At 40.0% G+C, this 24,415-nt stretch overlaps 1 protein-coding gene across 1 annotated transcript in view; it reads left to right on the forward strand.

The window, feature by feature from the left end:
* esrrga (estrogen-related receptor gamma a) overlaps positions 1-24,415 on the forward strand; it is a 166,435-nt gene that overhangs the window by 739 nt on the left and 141,281 nt on the right. The window lies entirely within an intron of this gene.

The raw sequence follows: 24,415 nt of genomic DNA on the forward strand, positions 1-24,415 counted from the left end.
TTTAACTGTCCTTTTTGAGGGACAATAGTAATGTACGTATCTCTTCCATTTTCTTACACTTGAAACCACCTGTAACTATGCAGAACAAGTTCATGGTGACATGACATAGGGCCTAATACAACCTAAATCTAACCTATCGCATTGGTATTATTTTATGAAGGGAAGGCTAAATACAGTAAGACTTTATAAACTGATAAGTACTAAGTGATTATCTTACCCAGTAGCCTTAGAGTTTAAAGACAAATAAACACTTTGTGAAATACTGTCTACCTGCCAAACTAATTTGAATTCAGCTTCTATATTTGAAGTGGGCTCGTTGGGGGATGTACTGCATGTTCAAACCAAAATCAGAGCCAAGCGGTGTGACCCATTGAACTATTTGTAACTAATGATAGGCCACAAACCACACAGCATGCCATGCCCAGTTGCGTTGCACTCATCAACACATAATGAGGGTCAACATGTCGCTCATGTTTCTGAAGTCGTTCTCGAGATGAACCCCGTTACTGAGGACGTGTGCCATTTTATTTCATTAACTATCAAACGGTTGACATCAGGCAGGTAAAATACTCTCTCCTTATTGGAAAGGCATTTAATATTTTTAGGTAGGATACCATCACACCCTAATCTAAAAATGCCCCGGTTGCATCATGTCTTAGGTAGCAATGTGGATATCACATGTCCAGTATCAGCTACTGTTTGATCATTTGTAGGGAGACAAGTACGACAGAGATCATACTCTCCAGGATATATTTAGATACTAAATTGTAGCATACTAAGTGCATAGATAGCATACCAAAGGACCTATATCATTTCTCTTTCTTGTAGCACCAGTTGTGAAAGGCATATCACAGGATTCATGTTTCCAATCAACATCAGTTTTGCATCGTAAATTATATTGATTATTTTAGCTCCTTATACCTTTAAAGGAAACCCTTGTAGGACTATATATATACAGTATATTACTGCCAAATCTAACTGTGATAATCATTGGCAGCCCATATGAGCTGCTGTCTGTCAGCATAAATTATTGATTCTGTGTTGTTATTAGAGCTTAGAGAGGGACTAATAAAGGAATATCTTATCTTATCTTATTCACCCGTTCAACGTATTCTCATACAACGGTTTGTATGATATCTTACGAAAAAGTTATTCATCCTTTTTCATTCGTTTTCCTATGAATGTCCAGCAACACGTGTCGATTTCCGTTTGTTACATGCATAAAGTCTTTTCAAACTAAACTTCCGTCCTCACAGGAAACAACTTAACCCCTTTCCATTCCGCCCTCTTTTTTTAAAGTGATAAGGATGGGGTTCAGGGGTTATTTAGGGGGAAATGACAGGTCAACAGTATATGTCACACAGAAGTGGTGTACATCATCTGAAAGCTGGGAACCCGAAGATTAATTTGAGATGAAGCTCAGCACTGTGTGTCAAGTTGTTCTAGTCATTAATAAGAAATACAAAAATTAATTAATAAAAAAAAATTGTGAAAGTGTATAAGAGCATAGATCTAATGATATGAGTTTGTGATTGCCATTCCCATGCTCTGTTATGTCTCATAAGTTGCTGCAGCAATGTTTGGGTTGATACCATTTGTTACACAGATTTAGTGCTAAATTTAACCATTTTTTTACCATTCAAGAATAAATAAAAATGATCAAAAGTCCCTCCAAAATACCACATTAAGTCATATTATGTTTTGTGATACTGTATCGATTCTCAAAAACACTATATTGATTTTTGTCTAATAGTTAATATGCAAACATTCATAGCAGACAGTAGTTCATTTTGTTTTATGTTGTATTTAAACACCAGACCGCAAGTTGAAATCCATCAAAACGTAGAGCTATGATGTTGGATGTTACAGGGACTCTGATAAATGCAAATGCAGATCCCACTGTTCTGATTACATAAAAAAGTCAACTTCTTTTACTCAGATTTTATGCATATGGTGCTGTGTTCTTTATACTAGGACAGTTTTCCTAAAATTAGATTAAAAAAATTGCAATATATCGCCGTGCTTACAGTATTGCAATATATTGCAATATATTGAATCGTAAACCCTGTATCATGATAAGTATCTTATCACCAGATTCTTGCCAATACACAGCCCTATGTGTTCCGCATTTTCTTAAACAGTGGACTAGAACACATTACTGTATGTCTCTAACCATTGCAGTAAGAATATAAAATAATGAATAACGTTTTGAAACAACGCAGAGGCATCTAAATTCTACATTTAATTTTGACAAACCTTTTCTATGGCAAAATATAAGAAAACAAGTGAAATAGGTACTGAGGTTTATGAAATTGCTTTCTAAAGTCAGGCAAAACTGTGATTAGGTAAGTAGCCTGATATTCATTCGACAAACTAATGTGTTTTACGAAAGACAAATCTTTAAATACATCTTAAAAAGTAGATTCATTCATGCTTTTATGCATAATATTGAATATTGTATAACAGTAGGCGTACATGGTAAAATATGCTTTTCCGGCATGATTCATATCATAACTGATGCTCTCAGCATCAATGAGCTGAGAGGCGTAACAGGCAGAGTTGATGTTGTCCACAGTATATATATTTAGACTGTAGAAGCTGTCCCCAGGGTGAGCATGTAAGTGTGCAGTACGTAGTGAGATTGTGAGTGTGTGAGCGTGGTGTGCAAATGTTTGGCTGTGTATGTGCACACAGTGTGTTTGTGTGTGGCGCAATGTGTTTTAAGGCTGTTCCAGCTAACCAATTGAGGTCAGCCGCTCAATAATTAAATCGTGTCACTGGTTAGTGCACGAGCTGGGTCGACCAATCAGAGAGACTGATGTGAGATCAGAGTGAAAGAGAGTTGGAGTGGCTGTTAAAATAAAGAGCGAATTGGAGGATATATAGAGACAGAGCCTAGGATTTAGGAAGAGATAGTAGTAGATATGTAAAGTTTAAAGATGTAATGTTTTCCATTCATATGAGCGTTCGTAAAAGGTGTTGAGATCTACACTCTTGAAATGTTGCTGGTCATTCTTCTACTCTGTCCGGCCACGTGTGTCTCATTTTTCACTTGTTGCAGTATAAATCTGACAAGTTTCCCAACTACAATCATTTTTCATCTAACCTTATTATAGTATCTGACGACTGAACACACCTCACAGCAGTTACAAAAGTTGAAGAATATCAGGTAAGAGGAGCAGTGCTATCCACTCATAGTTATACGTTTCTTTCTGGTTTAAAGACCAAGACAGAAACAAGTTGCAATACTCTGATATTAGCCTACTGTATCTCAGTGGTATATTAGTTTTGCTTGTAGTAGGAATAAACAATGTTTAGATCAGAATAGCCTTTCCTTTTTACTCAATTTTAATATTTCAGATCTAATGGTGAAATTGTACTCTTAAATGTGATACAAATATGATATTTTTAACATCCAAAATGGGAAATTTGCATGCATTTTATCATAGTTGTTCTTGTCAAAGTGTGTTACATATTACGATTTTAAAAATGAAAACTGACTTGTCATTTGTCATTATTTGATAAATAATTCAATTTTTTTAGCATTTATATTCAGGCTGTTCTCACACACCATTCGTAGCTATGCCTACGAAACATAATGCACTGTAATTTGTATATATCCCAAGAAATCAATTAATTTATAATCCATGTCATCGTGAACTAGGAAGTATGAAGAGCGACAAACGCCATGTAGGGAGGAGGTCGGGGTGGATGGGTTGGTCAAAAACTGGACTTTCGCCCAGAACACCGCCGTTTGTACCCTGTGTGGAACCAGAAGTCAACGTTGATTTATTTGTCACGTAACTGTACTTAAGTTGCGACACTTCTGGAGTTATTTTAACTCAAACCACAATATTTTTCTGAACATAAGTAGTTTTGTTGCCTACACCTAAGCAAGTAGTTTCCTGTGAGACGGAAGTTTATTTTGAAAAGACTGTATGCATGTAACAAGCGGAAATTGACACTTGTTTCCGGACAATCGTAGGAAAACACGCGAAGAATGAGGAATGACTTTTTGTAAGATATCATAGGAACCGTTGTATGAGGATGCGTTGTTATATTAGCATTGATTTATTTATCTTTGAATATATTCAGCATCCTGAGGTAAAGCATTGCCACAGTGGTTCACATCCTAGGGGCCAACTGAAGCCGTTCTTTTGTGGAATGTTTAGTTCTTACAGTGTTTGCATTGGTTTCCTCTGAAATATGTAACATTCACTGTCACTGACCTCAGAGTTGGTGCAACATGTGCACTGTCGACTGCTCCACTGCTCAACATGTAGCATGGGTCCAGTGCAGAACATGAATTTCCCCAGAGGGATTATTGTTAATCATAGGCATATCCTTCCTAATGTGCTGTTTTAAAGTTGTTGCCATTCTTTGGGTAAGCTTCAGACAGTAAACTCATTTCCATGTTGCCTAATAAATCATTGAGTCAGGACCCTGAGCACAGCCAGCTAATCACACCAGCGGCTCAATTTGATATAACACAGATATTGTCGTGGCCGCACTCTGAGGCTCCAAGGTGCTGATGCTGCAGCTGTTGGTGGAGTGGGTTCGGGAAGTGGTGGACAAACTCACAGCTGTTCCCACCAGCAGTAATATCTGCTGTCAGTGGGAAGCCAATGGCACATCTTATTAATCTCACATGTGTCTACCTGTTTGTTGAGCTATAGTTGGGCGGTGGTTGCTGAGTGTTTAAACCAGCACAGTTTGAGCTGTGAGCCTTATTCATCAGTTTGGTCTGTGCTGTGTGTCACCCATCTTCGGGTTGTGTGGAGAATTATATAATTTTGATTCCACTACTGCACATTTGTAAATCTTTATCAGATCAAAATCTTTTTAACTTTTTTTTCTGCCAGCTTGAAGTTACTTTAGTTACTTTCATGGTAATCAGATTACTGTGAACCTCAAGCCTTTGATGTCGTCTGGGGGATGTAATCTGATCGTGGATGCGGGCCTGATGTGAGCTTCTATTTATCAGGAAGCCTTTCTGGGTGATGTGAGTTCCTATTAATACTCTATGCAGCGGTTACTGCCTGCCAGCCTGCTGGTACACATACCACACACACACACACACACACACACACACACAGATTTGTAACCAGACACTTGAGGCTTCTCAAACACTACAGACTGCAGTCCACTTCAGGCCCTGATGATGTCATTAGGGACATCATATCATTAGTGACATCACTGCAAACAGGAAATGAATTCATGTAAACACGTATCAAGAGTATTAAAGGAACAGTCTGTGGCATTTAGGGGGATCAATTGGCAGAAATGGAATATAATATAAACAGTATGTTTTCATTAGTATGTAATTAACTGAAAATAAGAATTATTGTGTTTTTGTTGCCTTAGAATGAGCTGTTTATATCTACATATGGAGCGGGTCCTCTTCACAGAGCCGGCCGCCGTGTTTCTACAGTAGCCCAGAATGGACAAATCAAACACTGGCTCTCGAAAGGGCCATTCCCGTTTTTGCATTGTCCACCGTAGTTTTCCTAAACGGCACACGGGAGAAGTTTCAGTTGTTTGCAATCTGCAACCTCACCGCTAAATGCTGCCAAATCCTACACACTGCTCCTTTAAGTGGGTAACTTCTTTCTTTCTTTCTTTCTTTCTTTCTTTCTTTCTTTCTTCTGTAACCTTCATTTTTATTAGTCTACCCCTCTACTATACCAAGAGATACACTGATATTTAAAACACAGAAGAGTATAGTTACTCCAAAAAAAAGGCCAGAGGCATTGTTACAGTTTCAAGCTTTTGGTATATGTGCTCCTAATGATGGTTTTAAAGGACATCTGAAAGCGTGAAACTGTAACAATTCATCTGGCCTTTTTTGAAGTAACTCTCGTCTCTACTAAGGCAACATTTAATGATTATTTTCATTGTCGATTAATTGTTTAAGCCCAACATGAGGACCTCAACTATCTTGTTATGTCTACAACTCAAAGATATTCAGTTTACTGTCATAGAGGAGTAAAGAAACCAGAAAATATTCACATTTAAGAAGCTGGAATCAAAGAATTTTTTTTTTTTTTTTCTTAAAAAAATTACTCAAACCAATTAATTGACTATCAAAATAGTTGCCGATTAATTTAATATTTGAGAACTAATCGATTAATCGTTGCAGCTCTCCTCTGTTTTTGTCATTCTGACTTTGTCTTTAAATTTTGATTTATTGTCTTCCTCCTTCCTCCCAATGTATTTTCTTGGATGGTTATGATGATGATGATTACTAATGTAATAAGCACAATGGGAAACCGTAAAACTAAAATAATTTACGTAGTTTTAGCTCAATGTATTTGTCCACTGTACACTTGGATCCCTCTTGCCATCCTTGGCATCCTTAGTTCCCCCTTCCTCTCAACCTTTTTTAAAGTTGTCGAGTCTGTCCGCTGGTGTCTCTCTGTTCTCTGTAAGCCTTCTGTATTTACTGCTAATCCTTTTTATGCTTCTCCCAGCCAGAGGCCCCAGTGAGATCCTGTAGATTTAGCCAGAGGTTGATCTCATGATTAGTATTCAGCTGTCAGAATACGTCAGTCAACTTTTGGAGGCCTCTCTCAATCCTCACCCTCCCGCCATCATTTCCCCATTAAACTCTCAATGTATACCTCCCTAATGTAGTGTGTGTGTGTGTGTGTGTGTGTGTGTGTGTGTGTGTGTGTGTGTGTGTGTGTGTGTGCCGCATCAGGATGTATGTAGCCGCGTGGTCCTGAAGAGAGAGCCCTGTGTGCATTAATGTAGATACATATCCACCCTCCTCCTGATTTCCCAGGAAGTCGCCCTCCATCATCTTAAATGACATGAAAAGAGCTGGAGACAGATATATGCATGAATTAATTGGCTTGAATAGGAGTATTTAGAAGCTTAATCCATGGGGATTAACGCAAGCAGCCCTCTCCGGATTTAAGCTTCTGTGCGTTCTCAGTAGAGGATTGTTTCATTTCACTTCATCCTCCTCCTCCTCCTCCTCCTCCTCCTCCTCCTCACACGCCACCACCTTTAGTTCTTAGTCAGTGAGCCTCTAAAAAGCTGTCAAGTGTAGGATTAGCAATGTAGAATACCACTAGATAGCTAATTGCCCTAATAACCTTTAAAAAAATATAATGATGATTTTATTGTGACATGTTTTAACTCCAGCTGGGTTGCTCTTGTGTAGTTGTGCCTTTCTGCTTACTACAGTACACACAAAGATGCCGCTGTTGTTACAGGATTAGTGCAAGCACTAGATAGATAATAGTCATTATAATCTTAAAGAACGGTGACATATTGCAATGATTTGTACAGCATTGTGCCTGGTTAGCGTCCCTGTTTACACCTAAGTGTGTATTTGGCAACAACTAAGCTTTTAACTAGCTGTCAAATCCATAATCATGTGCACGGAGTATTAACTGATGAATATTAAAGCAGGGTTACGTGTTATGTGTTGTCCCACCATGTCTTAAGGCATAAGTGTTGATACCTGATCAGAACGGCCACACTACTGTCATAGGGAGGGACGAGACGTGATTATCATTCAAATCAGGATAATGGCACACGCTGTCAGACTCTCACTGATGGCATTCCTGGTGTTGCACTCGTTTGGATGAAGGAAAAGTAACAGGGCTTTGTCCAAAACCGCATAATATGCACTACATACCCAATATATGTACTATCGTTCAACGTACTTTTGTGTGAATAAACAGTATGTTTATTTACGTACGCACTGAGCAGTAATTTACGTTGTCACTTTCTGAGAGCCTCTTTGCCGGTTGGAGACGTGTAACCATGGTAACCCTTGCCAACATCATGTGACCAAAACGATGATTTGTGAGAATCAAAGTCTGAACTAATTTTGAAAATAGATTTCGCCTAGCAAAGTGAAATCTCATAATATTAAATTGATGCATTATTGATGTTACAGAGTCATCCGTCAATGTCTGTTATGAACGTTTTTGTCACTACCCCATGCATTGTGGGATATTTATGCCGCCATAGTGTCTAGCGTTTGCATACTGTAATATTTCACCGGAAATAGTATGCAATTTACGTACTAGGTTTCGGACATACAAAAAAATCTCATAGCAGTATGGAATTTCGGATGCAACCCAGGAGTTTACGTACGAATAACGAAAGAAAAGAGCTTGAGAGGGAAGTTCAAACCCTGCTCACTCTGCTTACATCTGGCTTATCGCTGTTTTGAAGAGCACATGAATGTCAGACATAAATTGTCAATGCAGGAGTTTTAGACGCCATTTGAGTAGCACTTCGGTTAAAGCATACTGACGCCTTAAATTGGTACGCCAGTGATTTTTGGTGGTGGTTAATGGTTTAAATTGAAGTAGCTCAGGCGAGATATCCATACTTTTAGTCCGTAGCATAGGTCAAGCTCCAAAATCCTGCATTTCCCATAATGCAATTTAATAGCATCTTTCATTAGACTATATTAAAACTTAGGAAAGCTCCATCCAAAGCCACAGAGAACATTATACAACTGTGTTCACAAGCTGAGTACAGTTTGTCAAGAGTAAATTGAACTTCATGTGTAAAATTGGTGGAGTGCCCCTTTAATTGTCCAGTAGAGTCTTTGCTTCAGCTGTATTTCTTAAGATATATTTTTTCCATTTGCTGGAGAAAAGATGTTTATAGGTTTTATGAAATGTTGTTTTCAATGTGACATTTAGCTAAACTCACTCAGACACTATGCGTTCCTCACAGCCAACTAGGGTTATACCATTTTCCGCAGAAAGATTTCTCCTTTCTCCTTTTGTCTTCTCGCCTGCTCTCTTTGCCTTTTCTCTGTACTTTTCTCCTCTTTTACCTCTCATCCGTCTCCTCCATCCTCACCCTCCCCTTTTCTCTGCACCTGTCTCTCTCTCTCTCTCTCTCTCTCTCTCTCTCTCTCTCTCACCACCCACTTCTCCTCCTCTCTCCTCCTCCACTCTCATCCATTTCCATATAGCGCTCCTCTATCCTCTTCCCCTTCTGCCTCTTCCCTCCTTCATTTATAGGCTTCGCACTGCAAGTCTACGAGATACTGAGCAGATCAATGCCTATAGATTGGCTCATTGGAAGCCATTAGTTATGGGTTTTTATAAAGCTAGTCATTATTGTGCTTAATCTTGCAGAAAATTAAATTTAGAGTTGTGTACAGTGTTTTGGTTAAAAGTTGTTGATTTTTTCCCCCCTCTCACTCACTTACCAGCTGCTATTTTTCTCGCCTCTTTTGCATTTATTAGCGTGTGTGTACGTGTGTGTGTGCGCACATGTTTAAGCCACAAAAAATGAATGACAACCTGCTGAAAGTACATACACACACATAGATACACACAGAGAGGTGCATTAGTGTCATTGTTAATAAACCATCATGCACCCTGGTCATGCCAAAAAACCCTTCAAGAAAACTGCCCATACAACAACATGGCTTGGCCACAGTACTGCACACGTACTGCAGTTTTTTCCCCAGTGTTGGCAAATTCCTCTATTGTCAGAGCGTCTGTATTCAGAGGCTTTAATAACTTAAAAGTGATGGTGGTGTCGTTTTTTTCCCCCCTGCCACTTTGCTTTTGTTTTTCAAAGAGCGTTGTGAGTCCGTCCTGGTCCAACTTTAATTTTCAGAATTGGTCACCAACTCTTGGACACCGCACTCGCTCTTCTCTCCCAGTGTTTTATTTGCTCTGCCCTTCCAGACTTCCCCCACTCCATTACCTTTTTGGGTCTCTACATTGCACATCACCAGCAAACCCATGAGCATAGATGAATGTGAATACATAGTGAAAACACATTTAAGCTACATCTGGGACGATCTACTGTATTTGTTGTGCGTTGTCCTGTCAAATAAATTAATTAAGTTAAAAGCAATAAGTCGTCTTTCAACCCTTTGCCTTCTTCTTTTCCCCTTTTGCTTTTGGCCTCTCCCAAAACTCCCTTTGCCTCACCCTTCTCCTTCCCCCTTTCTTCTCTTTTTTCATCCCTAACCTTCATTATTTGAACCCTCTCCTTCTTGTCTCCCATCACTCTGTCCCTGAGTGTTTCCGTCCCTGTCCCTGATCCAATTCTCCCATTCCTCTCTTTTACCCCCTTTAACCCCACTACTTCCTCCCCCTCACCTGCCTCCTTGTTCTTCCCTTCCTTCTCTCAGTCCTCTCCTTCACTTTCTCCCTTTTCCTTTCCTTCTGTCCTCAGCATCCCTCCTGTCTCCCTTCTTGTCACTCTTTCCCCATCCCTAGTCCTCTTGTCTCCCCGTCCCGAATCCCTCTTTGCTCCCCCACACCCACATCCTCTCTAACTAAACAATAGATGCCTTGAGCTCTGAAAGATCGCTTCCCATCCCACCCCAACACCATCAGCACCACCCACCCTCCTCCTCTCCCACCCCATGATGATATGCAGAGTAGGGCAGCAGCCTTCTTTTGTTTAGCTTAGCGCAAATGAAAATTGCTAATCAATTTTTACCCCCTCTTATTTCATGGCGTGTAGTTCCTGCCCCTCCCCTGCCAGCTGTCATTGTGTGGTTATAGCGTGGGGCTGAAAGCTTCATTAGCAGGAGGACAGCATGTTTTGCCCCTCAGCACTGTATTCATGGAATTGCTAAAGATAGATGGGACGTTGCCTGGTGTTGCTTATAGAATTAGCGTAAATAGATGCTCCCTTCTGTCTCATGATCATCTTTTTTGTCAAAAGTATATAGCACAGAATTTTTATCATGGTTTTATGATTATAATCGATGATTATGAAGGCATCAAATCAGAAGTGAAGTTTAGTGAAGACATGTTTTGCCACGTTCTAGCCATGTCCTTCATGGAGCTACCATAACTAAACCATGCAAATAACCAAGAATGCTGACTTGAAGAGTCGTCCCTTTATATCCATTTCTATTATGTGGCTATTATACTGTATCACACTAGCAGATAAGGAAAACTCAAGCCTCATTTATATGTCCTTAACTCTATGTGCATATTTTTGTTTATATTGTAATACTACGTGTATGTTTTTACTACTACGTGTATGTTTACTACTACTACTTTGTGTACTGCATGTTCTTACTTGAGCAACATTAAAATCAAATTTGCATTGCCTGATTCTGATAATATTACGCTGTAAAAAATCAACATGCAATACACAGAGCAGTCCAGCCCAATCTCATTCCCAGGGCAGCAAATACTGACAATTTGTCACGCCCCACGGTGTCTGATACTAACACACAAGGCAACCTTTAGTGTCTGTATGAGACGCATCAGGCTTTCAAGTAACTACAATGCAAACCCATCCGCGTCACTATTAAACGCTCAGAGACAGTGGCGGGGAGTGTGGTGATGTAGTGTAAAAGAGCGAAAAAGCAGACAAAGAGCTGGTGGGTGTGATGTAGGATGCACAAACACGAGGCTTTCATCCAGGATACAGCTGTTAGTGTCTAGTGTGAAACCAGCAACGTGTTGTTTGTCTTTGTGTTCACAACGTTAAGTTTCACTTTCACCTTACAAACAGCCGTTTGTGTCCCGTGTTCACGTTTAATTTTCAGCCAAACCATGATGTTTTTTCTTAAACCTAAGCAAGTGGTTTGTTTGAATTCACAACGTTAACCATATGTTTCCTACGACTGTAATGGGCATCATAGTTAGAAAGTGACACCAAGGGGTCCTGACAGAGCGTCAGTATGTGACGAGTTGGGATGAGAACGTGTTCACACAGTCTGTGTCAAGAATGAGTGTGATACTGAATGTCAGCAGCATGTAAGTCAGTTACTTCAGACCTCAACACGAGGATCCATACTGGCTTCAATCAGTTAAATCACAAGCTGCCGAATCTTCCTGAAGTTTTAGTTTTCTTCTCTCTTTCTTTCCGTCATTCCCCCCTCTCTCTTTCTGATTCTCTTTCTCACTTGCCCCCTGTGCTGCCTACTAGAGTACTGAACTATGGAGCAGCAAAAATATAAAAATATCCAGAAAATGAAAGCCTTTCTATTCTGCACGAAGAGCAGGGCCTTGCCCAGCAGAAATTGCTAGTGTGTGTATCTTTGCTATACACAAACTATGCAGCCATGCGGGGACACGTCCAGTCATGCAATGCACCTCCACTGAAGTTTATTTTATTTTTCCCCAGGATGGTGATTGGCAACATCTATAGTTAGACAAAGGTGACCTTATTTTCCTAGTGGAATATATAAATCCCTGTAGGGCAGGAGGACCTACGTGACCGTGACCGAAAGGAGCAAAACTTAATGTAAGGGGCACTCTTAGGAAGAAAATAAGCACACCTTGCCAAACAACAACTTATGAAGCTAATCAGCCCATGTTTGCAATATGCAGTCTAAAACAATATATCACACTCTAAAAGGAACAGTGTCTGCTCTGTTTACAGGTTTCACAGGCTGCTAAGCTTATAACATGTTCACTGACACTGGAAAGCTCAGTAATAAACAGCCCCTTTAATCTCTTAACACAGGGACACATAACATACCAGTTAAACACTCATCACATTACAATATTAAGGATAAGCATGTTTCCTGAATAATGATCAGAAATATGTTTCCATGTAAATACACTCATTATTAACACTTAATCATTTAGAGGAAGCCATGACAGAGCGTGTTGCTTCTTGGTCGGAGGTGACTGAGCACTTCCAGCAGAGCTGACGTTTGCCTCCTCAGCATCAGAGTACGTAAGCAAGATGCAGCTAATGCAGGCATAGAGTGCACAGGTCAGAGGTCACGGGATGGCCAGAGGTAATGGGATGGAATAAGAGAGAGAGAGAGAACTGCTCTGACACCGCCCTCCTCTCCTCCCTCTTCCACTCTGTCCTCAGCTACCAGACCACTTGCCTTTTGATGAAAACAGAAACGGTGAGAAAAGAGAGAACAGCAAACTGTCCAACCCGTCATACTCAGAGGTGTGTGTGTATGTTTGTGTTTGTATGTGTGTGTATTCTGCCCTAGTTTGAGTGGTTAGTCTGTTTGAAACTGATAATCACAGGCTCTTCTGTCTACTGTGAGAAACAGTTACCACCCCGCCGTGAGACAATATTTTCCACAGTTACCTCGGGCCAAACTCAAATCAACTTACTTAACTTCAGATACTTTTCTCACATTCAACCCAATATAAAGGATATGTTTTGTATCTGGGTCTTCATTAGAGTTTTGGTAGGCAGGGCGTTGCACTGTTGGACTGTCCAACATGAGCCGTCGCACAATATTTTCTTAAAACAAGATTGATATCATAAGGCATGTGGCTTTTACAGGAGCGTATACCATCGTTTCACAATCTCGTAGCTTGTGGTGAGTCAACCTTGGATGCTCACGGCATTATTACATCCACGATTCAGAATATGAATGTGATTCTCACTTCCAGAACCTCACTGAGCTCTAGTCTCTTCTTTGTCGGTCCATCACTGTGATTTTTAGCCACAACCTCAATTTCTATATAACACCATATCAATATATTGTCTCTCTCTCCACCACCATCTTGTTCTTGACCCTAAGTGTCGGTGTCGGGATTTTCCTCTCTCACCCTCTCTCTCTCTCTCTCTGCTAGTTGATCATAGTTTTCCATCTCCTGCCATTAATAGCCCAAGGATCTGTTTGTCACCCTACTTTACGGTGTCTAGTTGCCTCTTGGGTGCTATTAATAACACCAGTGCATATAAATATATTGATATTTTCAATCTGGTGATAAGAAGACATGACTGCGTTAATTCAATCGGACCCCCTTTTAAATGTCTCTTGGTCACATGGACCAAAGTGGCTGTCTGGTGTGTGTGTGTGTGTGTGTGTGTGTGTGTGGTAATCCAAGGCACTGATGGTCGCTCGTGACTTTTCTCCATTCGATGAGTATCATGTACCTGCCATTGAAACCAGATCATACCCACCAATCACATGTGTTAAGTACAGATCTGACATAGAACATTGATGGGTAGAATGGGCATTAAGTAATTGAGGTCAATGCGCCTGAATGACAATGTCCACTTTAGACGTCTGTCCTGGAATCATGATATCTATTAATGTGGACCATGGACCTTAGACTGGAGAATCAGAAAGATGTTGCTTTGCAGACATATTTTTTCAAAAATTCCAGTAATATGTCTTCTGGATATTAACTGTTTATTTACAATATGTATATAGTGTCATCATAATGTCAAACTACACCCAACCTTTAGGGCTGTACCATTATCACAGAGCCATCTCAGGTGTACTGAAGGAAATTCTCTCTTCTCATGAGCTTTGGGTGTCAGGGAACACTGACTAGATGGACTTACTCACAACCATAGCAATGTTGTCTATCTGGTCTGATAATCAATTAAAAGGACAAAGAAATAACTATGTATTTCTAGACTTACGAATCAGTGAAGTAAAATGAAACGTGTCGACTTTCCCAAGTTGATCTCCGACAGTTCATTCTTCCATCTTCATCCGAACTGTAGCCAAGTCATAGACAAAAGTCAATGGACAGCCGGAGATGAATCAAGGACCATTCACATGCAACAATCAAAGTTAGGGTTTGTAATCTTGAGAAACTAGCAAGAGTATGCTAGATTTTAAAAATGATCCAACCAAAATACCCAGCTCAGTGTTGCCAACTCTTTTCTAATGAAAGTACTTAGCAGCATTAGCTCCAAAGGTCCCTAAATCTAGCAAGGAAGTCGCCAAGTTGGCAACACTGACAGTCCGTCCCATCAGGCCTCTCTCTAAAGCCACTCCCCCCAAGTTATCATTATGAAAATAAATGTATCATAATGGACGTAAACAAGGAACATGGCTATTGTTAGTACTCACAGCTATCAAGGTAGCAGCTTGTGGAAGACTCCGGTGACGAGCAATGAGTTCACAGGCAGAGTTCACGCAGGCAGACAGACAGGTAGCCCGTCCAATCACGACATTTGGGCCGAATGAAATGATTGGACAGGTTTATTTCAGTTCTGTGACAGCCACGTATACCGGATTTTTGTTTCTTTCTTTTTTGCCCGAGCATTTGACTTATTGATTGCTGTCAATGTAATGAGAATTTCAACAATTATAAAAAAAAAATTATTTGAACAGCACTACCAACCCTAGCTTTTAGACCATCTGATCAATCTCCTCCCCTTATATGTCCACCTGTTTTTGCATGATTCCATATGGTTGAAAGCTCCGGGAAAAACTTAGAAAGTGGGCCGTGAGTTTATTTAGATTATTTTGGCAAAAGCGTTGTTAATACATCTCATCGTGTGCGTAAAATCAACCAGAGCTTACTGGTAATGTAAGAGCAGGTGTCTTACACAGTTCTCTTTATCTTTCTGGCGTGTCTTTCTTGCAGGCATTGGACTTGCACTCTTAATTAACGAACAAAATGAATGCCAATGTGCACTTTTTTGCAGAACAGACTACTTTATAGAGAGAGAAATGTACAGACAACAAAAGAAGTTTAAACATAGAGACAGGGAGAGAATAGAGAAAGTAAATTACTATGTTTTTTGGTCATTCTCAGCTGCATCTCGCCATTCTCACACTCAGCATCTATCTCCCAGTGTGTGTGTGTGTGTGTGTCTGAGAGTGCATGGAGTGAGCATTGGCAAGTGAGAATGAGTGTGTGAGGTTTAATTGTGTGTGTGAGAGAGTGTGTGTATGCTGCAGTGTGGTTTGAGCCCAGTGGAAAAGCAGGAAGAGTTGCTAATCCGCGTGGCTGGCCGAGCAGAAAGGCCATTCATATTTATAGCTGACTGAATCACATTCTGTCATACAGATGTCCAATACTGAGACCAGGAACAAGAATAACTCCAGAACAAGATAGAAATATGAGTCTAAAGGAAAACTCAGACCAGAACCATATTCGTAGCCTGCTGAGTCACCCTTTGATAGAGATGACACCATGACTGAGAAGAAGAACAACTCTACAACTATAAATATGGTTAAAACCAGCATGATAATCTGCTGAGTCACTCAGTTATCCAATCCCTCTAGAAATGGGTAGCAGCCTTATAGACTGTAAGAAAATGTGGAGAAAGACTCTATGATGGCAGCATGTAAATTGGTAAAGGAACAATTTGAAGCTTAAAACTTTGATGAGAAAGAGGGAACCTAGTGATAAGCTATGATGCCTGTCAATCAAGCAAGCAGCGTGCTCCCCAACAAAAATAACCAATCATCAATTTAGCGTTATATTGAGACCCTAATGTGTTGTGAATAAAATCACTTACTGTAGTTTGAGAGTGATGTTGGAACTTTTAAGTAGACTTTATAACAGCCAAAATGTACTTTAAGGTAACACTATATACAGTCATCAATGGGTATTAGAGGAACTGCAATCTCAGTACCCATTGGCTATTGGTCTGACAACAGATAAGCCTCCGGGGGCAATGGGCTATATTTTTAGGATTCCAGAAAGCCCCCAGGAAGAGCATCAGGCATTGAAGTAAATTTCCGTAGAGGCCAAATGGTGGAATTACAACTTCTGTGTCGGTCATGTGATGCCATTGGGCCCAAAAATATTTTTTCCTATAGACTTACATTGGGAAAGAGACGTCTGTAAGGCAGAGTTAAAGGAAAAGCTACTGCGCCTGCTCTATTAGCCCAATGGAAGCGGATGATCCGGGTACTTTTTCACTTAGCGGTCGAGCCTCTGACACTGTATTCAGTTATCTTTATACATCTATGGGTTGAGATTTCAATTCAATTCAAACTTTATTTCAGACACACAGGAGGGTCCATAGCAGTAAAAGATTCTACATGTGAATGCAGAATCTGTTTATAGAGATTAGAGGAACTGAAGCTTAAAGTAGTTTTTGCTGAGCCACAGTGGTTCGCTGCTTTGTAGGTACATGAGTTATGGTGTTGGCCATGTTCAGGCCGAGGTTCCCCGAATGAATTTGAAGGCTGTGTTTATTGACACAGTGCCATTGTCGGTCGCCTCAGAAAGGTTAAGGGATATATTTAACCTGCTGCATAACAGTCATCCAGAGGTAAGACGGGAATAACTAGATCTGTACAGCAATAGGGGGTCTAAAAGTGAACTGAGGCTGTGAGTAGTTATTTATAGTGTCCTGGGTCACATTGTGTCGTACACATGTCTACTAAACCGTCAGACATCCCGGGAGAAAAGGAAGAAATATGAAAACTTGTATACACATTTTGAGGCAAATTTTGCATTTGATTGTTTATTAATTTGTGTGTGTGTGTGTGTGTGTGTGTGTGTGTGTGTGTGCACCCGTCTGCCATGATATTAGTCAGATGAGGTATTTTTGGAGAACAGACTGTTCTCTCTCTGTGTGACTCCAGTCAGCGTGCCATTTTCATGAATCATATCGCTGACCGAGATACGCCATTGTTTCTGCACATATACTCACATAGAGATGTACAAATACACACACACACACACACAAAATAAATACTTGTCTTGTGGACAGATGCTCAGAGAAGGTAGCTTCCTCCTCCGAGGAAGAGTTCATTCTGGAAGCAGCAGCAGTGTTGTACTATTCCTCTAAAACGTTTTAGGCCAATGTTAAAAAAACAGTGGTGATGTGAGCTTATGTGTGATAACAGCGGCAAAATTATTCATAAAACAACTTTACTTAGACGTCTTTGAAAAAACATCTTTATGCATCTCAACCCACTGAAATTTAAAGGGAAACTTTCAAATGTGTAACATCATACATTACTGACCTTCTGTAGACCTGGAAGGTAGATGTTAAACCATCTCGTTCTTTATTTAAAAAAACAAAGAGTAAATTGCGGTCAACTTGAATTTACGTTAGTTACGTATATGGACTCCAATGGTGACTTGTTTTCAAATTGGATGAAGTATGAAAATACTCATGGAAACTTTGTAAAAGAAGCATAGCATGATGCACTCTCTTGCTGTATATTTTTTCCAGTGTCACCCCACAGGTCCCGTATTTTGTCGCAGATTGACGTTTGGTTTTGATGTATCACAAATACGTTTGTAATGATAGTGTGCAGAACTCAATGTACAAAGGAAGTTGGGGTGGTGGATGAGTCAACAAACGCTGGATTTTTGCCCAGGATACCAGTGTTTGTGTGAAACTAAAAGTTAATGTTCACTTATTTTAAACATTATGTTTTTTTACTAAACCTAACCAAGTGGTTTTGTTGCATTTTTGTTGTTTTGTCTTTCAATTTCATTATCATTTTAAGCCAAACCATGATGTTTTTATCGAAATGTAATTGAGAATGCATTTTGGTTGCATGGTAACTTAATTTCGTAGGAGACAGGGTTGCAGCACAATATGCTAAAATATACCTAAATGCACTGCATATCTTCTGAAGTTGTCAAAGAAGAAGAAAGAAAGAAATGTACATAATGGTGAACACTGTCATTAGGCCACTATACTAAAAACAACATTGTGTGCAAAGTTAGTTATTTGTCAAACAACTAAATAATAGAAAAGAAATCCCATAATAGGCTTACTGTAATAGTATGAATACAGTAAATGAGCATTAGGTTGCACAAACGACTAGATCTTATTTGCTCTATTATATTTTATTGGGAGATAATCTTATGCGATCTATGAGTATATATGTACAGAATGTGTAAGTTCCTATGTATACGTCTACTGCAGGTCTAAATTTGCATAATATTTAGAGTGTGTGTCTGTGCATACGTGTCTATGTGTGAGCTGGATCTATGGTGGAGAGTCTTAGTTTCATAACTGTCCTTAATTAGCTGGAAGAGACCACCGTCAGCATCAAAACTGACAGAAAAAGAGGGTCCACACACACACACACAAACACACAGACACCAGCACTACTACCACAAATAGACATCAAACAATGATGCTAAAAGAAAGCAATAAAAACAGGAAATTATCGGTTCATAAACACGTCATTTACATTATTAAATAGTGTAAATGGGTTAATAAAAAAGCACCAAGCTGAGCGACTGAATGGGACTAAATGCAGTAACAATACCCTCGAGGAACAATAAAGAGATTCAATCGTACTGTGTTTGTCAAAGTTAATTCATGTGATTGCCGGTAATGCACTTACATGTTGGCATAAAAGCCAGTAAGCCACAGAGACCGGTTGAGACTGGATACTTATCGCGTCGTATTTGACAAATGCGATTTACATCAATAAAAGGCAGCAAGTCAAGCGGTTCAAGAGGATAACTGCTAACAATACTCTGGAGAAAGAGTCATACATCGCATCAGTTTGTATTTATCTGTCAGCTGCGTCGGCGGGGCCTCTGGAGAGAAGGAAACACACAGTCACACATAAACAGATGCACTTCCAATGCATACAGACACACACATACAATGCAGATATACAGTATATGCAGCACAAACATACAGTATACACACTCCCTCAGACAAGACCCATACACCATCTCGGCAGTTACTAATTATTTTATGTGTACAGAATGTGTGTTTGTGTGTGTGTGTCCCTCGTCTCTCCCTTGAGTACTCTCACCTCCTCAACCCGTCTCAACCTTTCCACCTTTGCACATTCCCCTCCTGACTGAAACTAGGTCTCCCTCTTCTTTCTTTTCCTCTCTTCCTCCCATTACTCTGTCTCTAGCTCTTGTTCCCTCCACTTTCTTTTTGTTATATAGATATTCTCTCTCTTCCTCTGTGTGGAGATACCCCCCTCACAGCAACCCCAGTGACCCTGTCCACGACCACTGACCTCAGGGGTAAATGCAAGGTCCCACCTCACCAGGAAATAAAGACATTAGCTTCCTCCCGCTGTCTGACCCCGCTCACCTCCCTCGTCTTCCCTCACCCCTTCCCTCCATATCCCTCTCCCTAAATCCCCTTTGTACCGCCTCCTGTTCTGTTTGCTTTTCCCCTCCCTTCAGCCACCTCTCTCAACACTATTTTCTCATTGTGACTCCTGTCCTCTTCTTTTTCTTGTCCCATCATATTCTGCCACGCAGAAATGCAGTTTCAAGTTTTTATTTCATTTTCAACAACCAAAGTAAGACAAGAAAGGCAGCTCATTCAGGCAAAGTTAGGCACTTCATTCACCGTTAAAGTCAAGATTAAATGAAAAATGTTAACCCATTTAGATCACCTCCCCAATCACGTTGTCCACCTATTTCAACAAAATATGCAAAACAATTTCTTTGTATTTTTATATCAAAATCCAATCGTCTCTTCTTCTGTAAAACAAAATATGTGTGCTTGCATAAAGCTAGTACTAGCTAATTTCAACCAATAATATCATTGCATCCATTCTTCAATCAATCTGCAACTTTTAGCAACAAGGGTTGTGTGTTGAAGCTCCTCACGCTACCTTCTAAGCCTGCATTCACACCAGATCAGGCGGTGCGGCAAAAACGTAAGTCTCATTCATTTTGAATGGGGGTAGTGCGCTTGGGCTGCGGAGGAAAATCAAACAGAATCAACTTTTGGAGAGACGTAACCCGACGTCACGCTGTGGTGGCCAATCATGTAATCATGTAAAGCTGTACAACCCAGCCATGAGGGAACAAAAGACGTTAATCGTTGCAGTAAATGGCCATTAAAGTGATTCTCCCACACAGCCGCGCAACCTTGCGGCAAATTGCCGCAATGGCTGATCTGGTGTCTTTTTAGCAGTCCAATCAAATGTGAAGGATTTGATTTAAATCCCTCGTGAATTGTACACCGCTCAAATATTCTGTTTCGCTAAGGAATACTCACAGAACAGAAGCTAAAGACGCTCTAGCTTCCGTTTCACTAGGACCTTCATTTGAGTTGTAAATGTTTGGCAGAAGTTTTAACGTTCATTTTGATAGCTTTTTTATGATTGTGAGACACTGAAGCAGAGTTGCTTTTGAAATGTTCAATGTTATTTTATATGCAGCATGAAATGTAAAACTATAGTTAGACCCAATTAAAAGTAAAATAATAATTAGGTGTTTGTTTTATACTTTAAATATGGGACTATATAGAGGTTGTGCTTACTAATCGTTATATGTTAATTGTTGTTGTATGTACTCTATGATACCCCTCTGGCCAAGAAGACCTTCTCACACATACAGTTTATTTTTTCAAAATTGCACGTGATGGGGTCATCCACAGTTCCTTTGACAGCAGCGTCCACCACCTATGGATGCTCAAATCAAACCCCCCACCACCCTCCACTGGGAGTTTTGTGCTCTCTCCTGAGAACCCCTCTCACGCTTCCTTTCTCTGCTACTTGTCAATGACTCTATAGGCATGACTCAGCTTGAAACGGTGTTGATAAATCAGGACTCAAATGATCCATTATGGAGCGTATATACGGGAGAAACAGGACGTTATATTAACCTTTGGATGTGTAGGTTTTTCTCTCTGTTGTTCTCTAAGGATCTTTTATCACTGTAAAACTGGATTCTTGGTTTCCCCCTGAGTCTGCTCCACAGCTCTCCTGTTTTTTTCCACCACACTCTCTGCTGAAATCATATTCAGACTTCTCTGCACTTCCTCTTGTCTTACCGAAGAGCTGAAGAATAGGTTTCGTGTCAAATGTCTCATCATCCTCTTTATCAGCAGATGCTTAATGATCTTGGGTATTGTCATTTTTCTTGTTAATGTTAGTCGCAGTCAAAATGACTAATGCAGTGACTTATCTGTCTCCATAATATTATGACAAGCGAGATTAGAGCCTCCGTTTTCTGACGTCTAACTTGAGGAGCAACTTGTTCATGTCTCAAAATCTAGACTGAACTGTCCAAGATAATAAGGGTAACACATTCAGATCTTTGCTTTAATGTCTGACTGAATGTAGTCTGCATATATCTAGCCCTTCAGCTAACTAACAACTAACTCTAAATGAGTTGGAAAGGAGGGCAGAATATTCCTCCCTGAAATACACTTTGAAAAGAAAGTGTTTACATACAGTTTTGTGAGGTGGTTTGTCTTTTGTGTGTGTGTGTGTGTGTGTGTGTGTGGTTTGGGGGTATATCTTTATATCTTCTTGTGTCTGCTTGTGAACGAGAGCTACCATGGTTTTGTGCTTCTTTGCATGTGAGTCTGCATCATTAGTGTGTTGGTTTTTCATCCACAGAGAGAAAAAGAAAAGCGTTCCCATGAGATTGCTCTTCTTCTCTCCCTCACTCCCTTGTTCCCGAGAGAAGGAGAGAGGGAGAAAACATTTGTCTGGTGCTGTTCACAGCAGTAATACAAGTCAAGCATGTCACCTGCGTGTAGCGCTTTGCTTTATGCATATTCATAACTTCTTTTCCCCCATCTCAGGATATAGAGCACAAACACAGACAGAAAACAGCGTACATACCTCATCTCCTTCTCTCACTTCTACTCCTCCTCTCTTCTCTAAATCCCGCTCACTTCCCTCTAAGATGTTTGTTTGAACTTTTACAGAAAGTAGGAAATATTTACTTTTGCTACTGTAGGAAAGGAAGTAAATGCTGGGCAGTGAGGGAAAAGGGGGGGGATTTTGTCAAGCAAAAGAGTTTTTTTTTATATTGCCAGAATGGTTACAGCTTATTGTTTAAACAATGACCTTAAGTAGTGTTATAGCGAGAGTCAGAGCATCAGAAAGTGCCTATTCTCACTAAAACACATCGTTCACTCACAAGTGCATAAACTGAAGGAAGTTTATTTCTGGTCCCCATCAGTCATATCTTTTTATGCAGCTGGTAATGCTCTGGCATCTTTGCCCTTGGCCTTTTGTCTTTGTAAAGCTCCACACAGTCACTGTGCCTTCTAGCAGCTATAAAACCCAAATTTGTCATTTAAAATGGGTTTTTTTTCCAGCAAAAGCTGCAGTCCAGCGAGCTTGTGGTGCCTCTTATGTGTTTCTCCCAGGCGGTGTAAAGATAAAATGCTGTTTAAAAGCCCAGAAGACATGTCAGCTGAAATAGATCATAGTGCAATGTATCCATGCGCCACACTGGCAATTTCAGGAGGATGAGCAGATGTGTCAAGAGAGCTCGGTAGGTATTGGACACTTTCATAGCCTTCTTCAGAGGTGGGCAAAAATGTATACTGTGTACCAAGAAAGCAGTAAGCGTTACTTCTAAAATTGCCATAGGCTATTTCTATGCCAGTCTTAACTTTGAAAGCATTCATTTAAAAGCAAACTCTTTCAATGTGTTGACATTTAGGCTTTAGACTGTAACGTCCAACCCCTTTTCATAATGAAAGAAACTGATAGAAGACCATTCATTATTAGTATACCAACTGGAATACTGTGTACAACATGGTGTACAGTGGAAGCCTGTTCATGAATCCTGATTTTAAACCTGCAGTAAGCAGAATATTTTTGGCATCATTGGGCAAAAATTCCATAATAACCTCTCAGCATATTGTAATTCAAGTGTTCTGAGAGAAAACTATACTTCTTCACCTCCTCATGGCTCTGTTTTCAGGCTTTAAAAAATCTCCTGTGATGGGAGACTTTGGCCAATCACAGGTCATTTCAGAGAGAGAGCGTTCCTATTGGCTGTTCATTCAACGGAGGCAGCTATACTTTATACTTACTTTACTTTATACTTTATTGTCAGACAGGTCTGAAATTTGTTTTGCATAACAGCAGCTCCGTTTGCAACATCACAGAAAGGACAAAGACAATAAACAAGGATACAAACATTTAAACATTACAATCACAGAAGACAATATTCAGGGCCCTTTAACGCACATTTGATCTGGGATTAGGCTCCATATTTAGTTTAAGGATTGACTGATGCAAAAAAGAGTGCTTCAGTCTAACCTTATTAAATCGTGGAACCCTGTATCCCCGATTCGATGGTAAGGGAGATATATATATAATAGCCTGCCGTTGCTGTCTATACAAACATACTACGCAGTTGTTGATGTGGCTATATTGCTTAGATAAAAATGAATGAAATGAATAGCCTGAATATCGCTGTTTCTGTGTTATAGTCAGAGCTACTGAAGTTTGTCATTGAATGCTGTCCACACAGACACTCAGCACCATGGACAGGGCCTGCCTGGGCTTTTACATGAGTGTGGTTGGTGACTGTAGTCTGTGCAGAGGTTTGGTAGTTTCTTTTAGGCATTTCTTCATCCTTGCTCTGCTTTAAAGTTGTGCTGCATAATGGGTAATTGGCTTTCATAAGTCACTGTAAGGAATACTAGGCTATATGTAGGCTATTTAGAAGGAGTATTAGGAGGGTGTGTAAGTCATGTATTTGATACATGCATCGATATGTTTTGATGTGGACATAACTTATAAATGCTATCTGTCAATGAGTGTTGTAATGCTCCTCTGCTGATAGGTGCATAATAACTGAGTAGATAGGAAGCTCTGTAATACTGTTGTCCTCATAATTATTTTATGTTAAGTACATAGATAAGAGAGCAGTGTAAGTCATACATCTGATGTAAAACTGTTGTCTGAATGTCATCCTGCGATTATGATATGTCATTTGTGTGTGTGTGACTTTAAATCTTTAAATCGGAAATTAAACTTTGTTTGTGAAAAGGTACGTAAAAAAAGCACATGTCCCACTGTGTGCCTCTCACACAGTGGGACTCTAGGAGCTCTCTCACT

Source organism: Sebastes fasciatus, chromosome 2 (genome assembly GCF_043250625.1).
Source record: "Sebastes fasciatus isolate fSebFas1 chromosome 2, fSebFas1.pri, whole genome shotgun sequence".
NCBI classification, from domain to species: Eukaryota; Metazoa; Chordata; class Actinopteri; order Perciformes; family Sebastidae; genus Sebastes; species Sebastes fasciatus.